This window comes from Triticum dicoccoides, chromosome 4A, assembly GCF_002162155.2.
Source record: "Triticum dicoccoides isolate Atlit2015 ecotype Zavitan chromosome 4A, WEW_v2.0, whole genome shotgun sequence".
Classification (NCBI taxonomy): domain Eukaryota; kingdom Viridiplantae; phylum Streptophyta; class Magnoliopsida; order Poales; family Poaceae; genus Triticum; species Triticum dicoccoides.
In genome coordinates, this window is record NC_041386.1 from 741,282,036 (window position 1) to 741,290,527 (window position 8,492).

The following is an 8,492-nucleotide window of genomic DNA, read 5'->3' on the forward strand; positions in this document are numbered from 1 at the left end:
CGTAATGAGATATTTGATGTACTGCAGCACTTGAGTTTCATACTGTACTTGATACAATGTGCCTGCTGCTTCAGAGTTGAGACCATTTTCCTTGCATGATTGTCTAGAAAGCATGCTGCTTCAGACCTTGGGGGCATGCTACCTGGTCTATCTGGTTGCTCATTTCCTGCTGTTTGAGATTTACAGGCATTATCATTATGTACAGATTTCTATGGCCGTATGCATCACCCTTGATGCAGAGGCCGGGGAGCCCCCCTTTTCGAAAAAAAATAAATTATGTACAGATTTCTCTGTTGAACAGCATAGAGACATTTAACTACGTAGTAAGTCTGAATAAATGTGCCCTGCAGAAGGCAAGAATGAGTGTTGTTATTTAATTATTATCATGACTTGGCTTTTATGATCTACACCGTATATATGAGGACGGTTTGGAAAGGCTTGTACAGTTTATGTCAGTTGCCATGCGAGAGTAATTCATATCCGTTTATTTCTGAAGGAAAGGCTTGTACAGTTTATGTCAGTTGCTAAGTTAATTTATAATTGCTGGTCTATCATATCCGTGCTGGTACTGCCATATTTTGATTGTGCTATCAATCTGAAGAATTCTGGACATGCTGGGCAGGGAGCAAATTGTGAGAGAAAGTGATAAATTACTACTTTTGTAACCAGCAGCTCTTGGAAATGTGTCGGTGTTTCTTCAACTCGTGCCATTTTAGTCTTTCCCGTCGATTCAAGGGGGAACATCGAGATGCAAAACTAGATGGAATACGGATTTCCAAGGTACGTACTTGTCATTGTTTGTTTGGTGAATGACAGATAACCAAAAACCAATGCACGCAGCATCCTGGAGCATCAGGCTCACTGGGTGGATCATTCTTGTCTCTGTCGCCTGTTCTCTGAAGCCGAGAGACCAGGTTGTTAATTTTGCTCTGCACCTGTGTGCTTGTAGCTTGGTGTCCTGTTAATTTTGCTCCCCGCCTGTCTGCTTGTAGCGTGTACTGCAGAAGCTGGATGGCTCCAGGACTCACTCGAGGCATGTTTTAGTGCTATGAAGAGTGCAGCTAATCTTGGTATGTGCCGAGTTACCAACACCTGAAAAATGCTCAGTTCTTGCTTATACAGTTTTGGTTCTTTTCAAGTTTTGTTTGTACTGTCCTAGAGTTTGTTAGCCTAATCCGGAGGCACTTGGTTACGGTCTGAAAGGCACTTACTATGCTTGTGTGGCTGTCCTAGAGTAATAAGATTTTTTTTTATTGTTGTTGCTTTCAGAGCTTTCTGCTTGTTGGTAGTCTTGTTTGTTGTGCTGCTGACCTGAGTATTTGCTTGCTGCACAGATTGAGTTTGCGTGTCAGACACTGGAGAGCCCGACTCTGCTGAAGTTGAGAGGGTGCTGTTGAGCTGCTGAACTTGCAAAGGTGCAACAAGCAGAGGAGGCTGCTGCCTGCTGGGAAGTTACCGCGCGATTGTTGTCCACTCTGATGGTTGATCCACTGATTTGTTGGTCCCCACAGCGGCGGCACTCCACACTGGAGGTAGCTGAAACAGCGAGGGAACTGCAGTGGCGGCATCTCTGACCAGACTGATTGAACTGCTGGAGGAATTGTTTTGCCACAAGGCGTTTACGATGCCAAATCACTAATTGAGGATTAATACTCCAATGATCACTTTCACCTCCCCGGTTGCAACAAGTGGCACAGTGCACAACCTGGGAGTTTTTTCTGTAGATCCGTTTATTCAAAATGTTTTATCTCGTAAACCGTGCGCCAAATCTCAAACCGTTTTCACCGTCGGATTCCTCGTGTCGAGATCTTCCAAACTAGATCACATTTTTATCCAAAAGTTAAAGAAAGACTGGTGAAAAATAAAAATAAAAAAACCCGAAAAAGACCATCTAAAAAGCTGAAAACACGTCCGAAAAATAAATTAAGACAACAAAAATTGAACGAAGTATCCACAGCGCGACACATGGCAGCGGCTGAGAGCGCACCAAGTGGCGCGCTCTCTCAGCCCACTCAAGGTGACCTTTGGTGAGGCTTCCGAAAAGCGCTCCTTAATTAATTGCTGCCATTTACCTGACTGTAATGTCTGTGACTAACAAGTTCGATCTTCTTAGCTAACTCTAGTTGCTACTATTGGATGAGACTTTGAGCCCATGGTGTCACTCGGTCCGTTTTGGGGGAATTTGATCAAATGATACACTTTTGATTGGTTTGGCAAAATGAACCAGTAAATGAGAAGGATAATTCGAGGACAACCCATTGTAGATATTTTGCATGTTCTAGAGTATTTTCTATTTTGTTCATTAATAAATATCCCATCTATGTAGTTATGCATAAAGTAGACAACCGTGCATTTTGGAAATCTCGGTTACACCAGATTTATCGATAGTGTTATTTAAGGAAAATATCCCATCTATGTAGTTATGCATAAAGTAGACAACCGTGCATTTCGGAAATCTCGGTTACACCAGATTTATCGATAGTGTTATTTAAGGAAACCTAAAATAAACAAAATGCATACACAAATTTGCATTTCATCTAAGAAGTAAAGCTTTATTTATGAAAAAGTATCATTTTGTTTTCTTTGTTTTCTATGATCTGGAGTTTAAGAGGACATGTCTCTCAGAGAAAACACTGTTAAATCCTTTCCTTTGCATTATATGATTCAACTTTTGTTTATGTGCATTTTCCAGTATTGACACTACAATTATATAGTAAAAATTGTATTTGATTTTTGTTGTTGCATTAATTAATGATTAATTTTGTAGTAAACTTCTATGTGATTAAGATCTTAAAACATAAGAATTTTTTGTAATCGTAAACAAGTAAAAATGTTTTGTATAAAGTTTCTTTCACAAGACGCAGCAAAAGTGAACATGCATTTAGGTTCTTTATGTCATTGTCAACACTGTCAAGTGTGTTCATGTTGCCAATACAACGAGATGACTGTGTGAGACATGGGATGATACTCATTGGAACGGTCAACAACTTCGACGAGGAAAAAACATCAATGTGGCCATAGCTTCACTATGATGTATCTGTTTGTAATAGATGGATACGCTCGCCTTGGAGATCAGTTTTTTGGATTTTATCCTATGGGATTTGGGGTTAGGTTATGCTGGTTTTGTATGTCCATGCACTACTCGGTTGATGGTGTTGGTAAAAACTGCATATTGATGGTTCATGCTTTCCTATGCTGATTTGTGGTTGTGTATGGAAAAACTTTAAGAATAAAGTCAAAGCAACCCAATCTGTGTAATAGGAACTCAAACGAGTACTTAGGGTTGATCTTTTAGGCAAGTTTGTATTCAGACGCTGGCGATTGATGGATTTGTGGTAGACTAGAAAGAAACACAAAGAAGCCGTTGGAGAAGATGTTTTAGGTTGTTTCTCCTTTGGGGTTTGTGTTGGGAAACGTAGTAATTTCAAAACAATTCCTACGCACACGCAAGATCATGGTGATGCATAACAACGCGAGGGGAGAGTGTCGTCCACGTACCCTCGTAAACCATAAGTGGAAGCGTTATGATAACGCGGTTGATGTAGTCGTACGTCTTGACAATCGACCAATCCTAGTACCGAACGTACGGCACCTCCGCGATCTGCACACGTTCGGCTCGATGACGTCTCACGAACTCACGATCCAATAGAGCTTCGAGGGAGAGTTCCGTCAGCACGACGTCGTGATGACGATGTTGATGAAGCTACCGACGCAAGGCTTTGCCTAAGCACCGCAACGATATGACCGAAGTGGATTATGGTGGAAGGGGGCACGACACACGGCTAAAAGATCAATGATCAACTTGTGTATCTATGGGGTGCCCCCTCCCCCGTATATAAAGGAGTGGAGGAGGGGGAGGGGCCAGCCCTCCTAGGCGCGCCCCAAGGGGAGTCCTACTCCCACCAGGAGTAGGACTCCAACCCTTCCAAGAGTAGGAGTAGGAGAGAGGGAAGGAGGAGAGAGGGGGAAGGAAAGGGGGAGCCCCCCCCCCTCCTTTGTCCAATTCGTACTAGAGGGGGAGGGGGCGCGCGGCTGCCCTGGCCGCCCCTCCTCTTCTCCACTAAGGCCCAATAGGCCCACACTAGTAGAAAACAGGGCTACCGTTTGGCCCTGGCCAGCCCATTAGTCCCGGTTCTTCAAGAACTGGGACCAATGGGGGGTATTACACCTGGTTCGTGAGCCCAGGGGGCCGTCCGGGGCCTCGTGGGCATTGATCTCGGTTCGTGTGGAACCATTTGTCCCGGCTCGAGCCACGAACCGGGACCAATGGTCCTCGCTGCTCGCCCACAACCATTGGTCCCGGTTCGTGGCTTGAACCGGGACAGAAGGGGTGTCTTTAGTCCCGGTTCATGCCACGAACCGGGACAAATAACTTGCCTACATATACCCACCACCGCGGCAGAGCACTCCACAGTGCTCTGTTTTTGTCAAGCCGGCGAGGGGACGGCATTTGGGTGCTCTAGTTCACCTCCTATGCACATGAGGTGTTCGATGAAATGCCCGAGCCACACTAGTTAAGTTTTCTCCTCTCGAATCTCGACCTCCGAGCTCCATTTTCAATGAGATTTGTCTAGATTTAGCGGTCCATCACGCCCCGTCCCCGCCCCGTCTTCACAGCCGTCGATCGCCCGCGCCGATCTCGTCGCCGGCACCACCGTGGTAAGCCTCTTGTTCTTATCTTCTTTCTGAAAGAAAAAAAATTCTGACTTCAGATAGATACTTGTCTAATTTTCTTACTTTTATTATTCCTTGTTATTATATAGTGCGATGGTTTTGGTATTCGCCCCCGTCGGCCCTCGTCCTGTCTATGATTCAGATGTGGTATATATTATATTTTCATAACTAGTGTAAAATAAAAATACAAAGAAGATTCGAAAAATGTTTGTGTTTTCCAAACAATTAGCCAATTTGACAAATGTTCCAATTTTAAAAATCATAAATTAAAAAACTGTTCTAAAAAACTAAGTCTTCCATATTTTTTCGAAAAATAGAATTAAAAACCAGTTGAAAGGATGCAGATAAATATACAGACTTCTGTTGGTCTAGACAGCCTGCTGCTTCGGGCATGTCCTCTGTTTTTTTTTTCTAGTCGCTTATTCCTTGCTCTGTTTATATTTATCTCATGTACAACGAATGAGCAGTTTCATGTATAGCTAGAGAGCCGGCTGCTTCAGATCTTTAGGCACTGTCATCATCCACAGACTTGTCTTTTGAACATCATAGATGCATTTAACTATCTTCTCGACTGAGGTACGTTTGAAACTAATGCTGACATAATCGACACAGTCGATTCATCTCTAATTGAATCCTCAAAAAGGCTAACTTCTTGACCGCGACCTCTCTCCTCCTCCCTGCCGCTGGCGCTGGCCTGGCCCGGGCGACGTTGGCGGCGGCGGCCCCCGTCCCTTCCCCGTCTAGGGTTTCTCCGTCTCGGGACGGAGCGGCTCCGGGCGGTGTCTTCAGGCGGCAGCGGTCCTGCGCGGCGGCGGGGTTTCCTGTCGCGTGCGGGGGCGAGCTCTAGGCGGCGGCGGCGCCGTTGGCGGCGGGGCAGGCGACAGGCGTGGCGTTGGTGTGGCCCTCAGGAGGCGACGGTGCGCGGCAATGATCGGTGGGGTGCTGGCGGCGTCGACGCCACCATGCTGCAGTGTGGCCGGCTGGGCTTAGCGGGCCCGTTTCGGGCCTGGCCGTGTCAGGGGTGGCCTGGTATGGCCCGCTGCCGTGTCCGGACGGCTACCGCGACGGTGCCGGAGGCGCAGGCCTCCCGCACGACGGCGATGGAGGTGGTTCCCTCCATCTCAGCCTTGGTGTTGCTGCTCCCGTCGCTTGGATCTTCTCTCCGGTCTTCTTGGTCTCGTGGTGGTGCTCGCAGCGAGACGGCGTTGGTGGCGCCGCAACCGTGATGGCGCATGGTTGGGAGGTGGTTTGTCTGGTCGGCTCCAGTTGGCTGGTGGGGTTTGGCATGCGGGCGAAATCCTTGCCGGTTCGTCCGGCTCCGATGCGGTGACACCGGCGGGTGCCACTATCCCTTCTTGGAGGGTGTCGAGAGTAGCTATCCCCCACCTCCCTCCGCGTACTGGGGAAAACCCTAGGACTTGTCCGGGCAGCAGTGTCGTCGACGTCGCATCCCTTCTTGGAGGGGCTGCTTAGTTCGCGGTCGATCGGAGCCTCGGGCAGTGGTGGTTTGTTTCCGGAGGGCGCAGCGGTCGCGGGTCTTCCGCGCTTTATCGAGCTGCCGATGTTGGCATTTATTTCTTCTTCTTTTTTTTGGGCTTGATGTGCTGCTCGCCCCAGCATTGCGATGTGTACAATGATGGTTTGCTTCGGAATAAAAAGCGGGGAAACCCTTTTTGGGTAAACTAATGCTGACTGGGGAAAGGCAAGAACAGGTTCATACTGTTGGTGCAGATATCCATGCTCTGTTTAGCTATCTCGTGTATTCTGAATGAGAATAACAATGACTATTCGCTGCTCTGTTTATCTATCTAATGCATTCTGAATGAGCACCTTAGATTCATATGACGATGGTTGTCTGAGCTGTATACGGCGACGGTTTATGCATGGAAGGGAGGTAGCAGACTAGCCATGCTCTGCTTTAATGTTTTGCTCACTGGAAATGTGTATGAACAATCTGGAGATGGTGGCTCGGCTGTGGAGAAATGGTGATGGATGAGCACCACTGATGGATATCCAGGGCAAGTGCACATGGGCACATATAGCTAACGCTATGATGAAGACTTCAAGGTAATCTCCAATTACCAAAACGGACCTGTGAATGCTCTCAGTTTTGCGGGTTTTTTCATGATTTCTTCCTCCAGCTTACCGTGTTCATACCTCCACAGTTTACTTTAGGTTTTTTCTTTCGTTTTTTTCATGTTTTCTTCCTCCAGCTTACTGTGTTCATACCTCCACAGTTGGGATTCGGGGTTTTGCTTCCAACAGACTTCTCTCCTTTACTCACCAACATTTACTATATTCCTTGTTTCTCTCTCCGGTTCACTCTCTGCTGTTACTTTTAGATACTACTTTTTTTAGGTAAAAGGCATGCACGCCAACTTTATAAATAAAGTCATAAGGCAACCACGGAGCATGAAATTTACTGATTATTTTTAGCTATAAAACCATGAAATTGAAAAGCATTTGAAATGAACTCTGAAAAGGTTTTAAGTTGGCATGATATCATCCTTTCACCCACATAGTATGTGCAAGAAATTACAGAGGGTTACAGCAAAAACTGGATGCACTTCGTTTATAAAACGGATAATCTCTTTCGAAGTATCAGGATTTCATACGGAAACTCGTCTGTTAAAAAGGAATTTCACCCACATAGCATGTGCAACATATAGCTCTCCGGAGCATCTAATTAAATCATACATTGAAATTATGTAAAACATTTAAATGCAAAAACAAATGCGATCATAATCGCAACCAAGGTAACAACTGATCGAACTGCATAATGATACCAAGCCTCGGTATGAATGGCATATTTTCTAATTTTTCTAATCTTGAACCGCATTGCATCCATCTTGATCTTGTGATCATCGACGACATCCGCAACATGCAACTCCAATATCATCTTCTCCTCCTCAATTTTTCTTATTTTTTCCTTCAAGTAATTGTTTTCTTCTTCAACTAAATTTAATCTGTCGACAATAGGGTTGGTTGGAATTTCCGGTTCAACCACCTCCTAGATAAATAAAATCTATGTCACGTTGGTCGGCATAATTTTCATAAACAATAAATGAACCAAATAGTTATCAAAAGATAATATATACCACATCCGAATCATAGACATGACGAGGGCCGACGGGGGCGGATACCAAAACCATCACACTATATAATAACAAGAAATAATAAAAGTAAGAAAATTAGACAAGTATCTATCTGAAGTAAGAATTTTTTTTCTTTCAGGAAGAAGATAAGAACAAGAGGCTCACCACGGTGGTGCCGGCGACGAGATCGGCGCGGGCGATCGACGGCGGTCAAGACGGGGACAAGACGTGACAGACTGCTAAACCTAGACAAATCTCGAGGAAAATGGAGCTCGGAGGTCGAGTTTCGAGAGGCGTGGCTCAGACATTTCATCGAACACCTCATGTGCATAGGAGGTGAGCTAGAGCACCCAAATGCCCTCCCCTCGCCGGCCAGAAAAAAGAGAGTGCTCTGCCGCGGAGATGGGTATATATAGGCAAATTATTTGTCCCGGTTCGTGGCATAAACCGGGACTAAAGCCCCCCCTTCTATACCGGTTCAAGGCATGAACCGGTACCAATGGATGTGGGCCAGGAGCGCGGCCCATTGGTCCCGGTTCGTGCCTAGAACCAGGACAAATGGGTCCAGACGAACCGGGACCAATGCCCACGGGGCGCCGGCCGGCCCCCTGGGCTCATGAACCGGTTCTAATGCCCCCCATGGGTCCCGGTTCGTGAAGAACCGGGACTAATGGGCTGGCCAGGCCCAAACCACAACCCTGTTTTCTATTAGTGTGCGTAAAT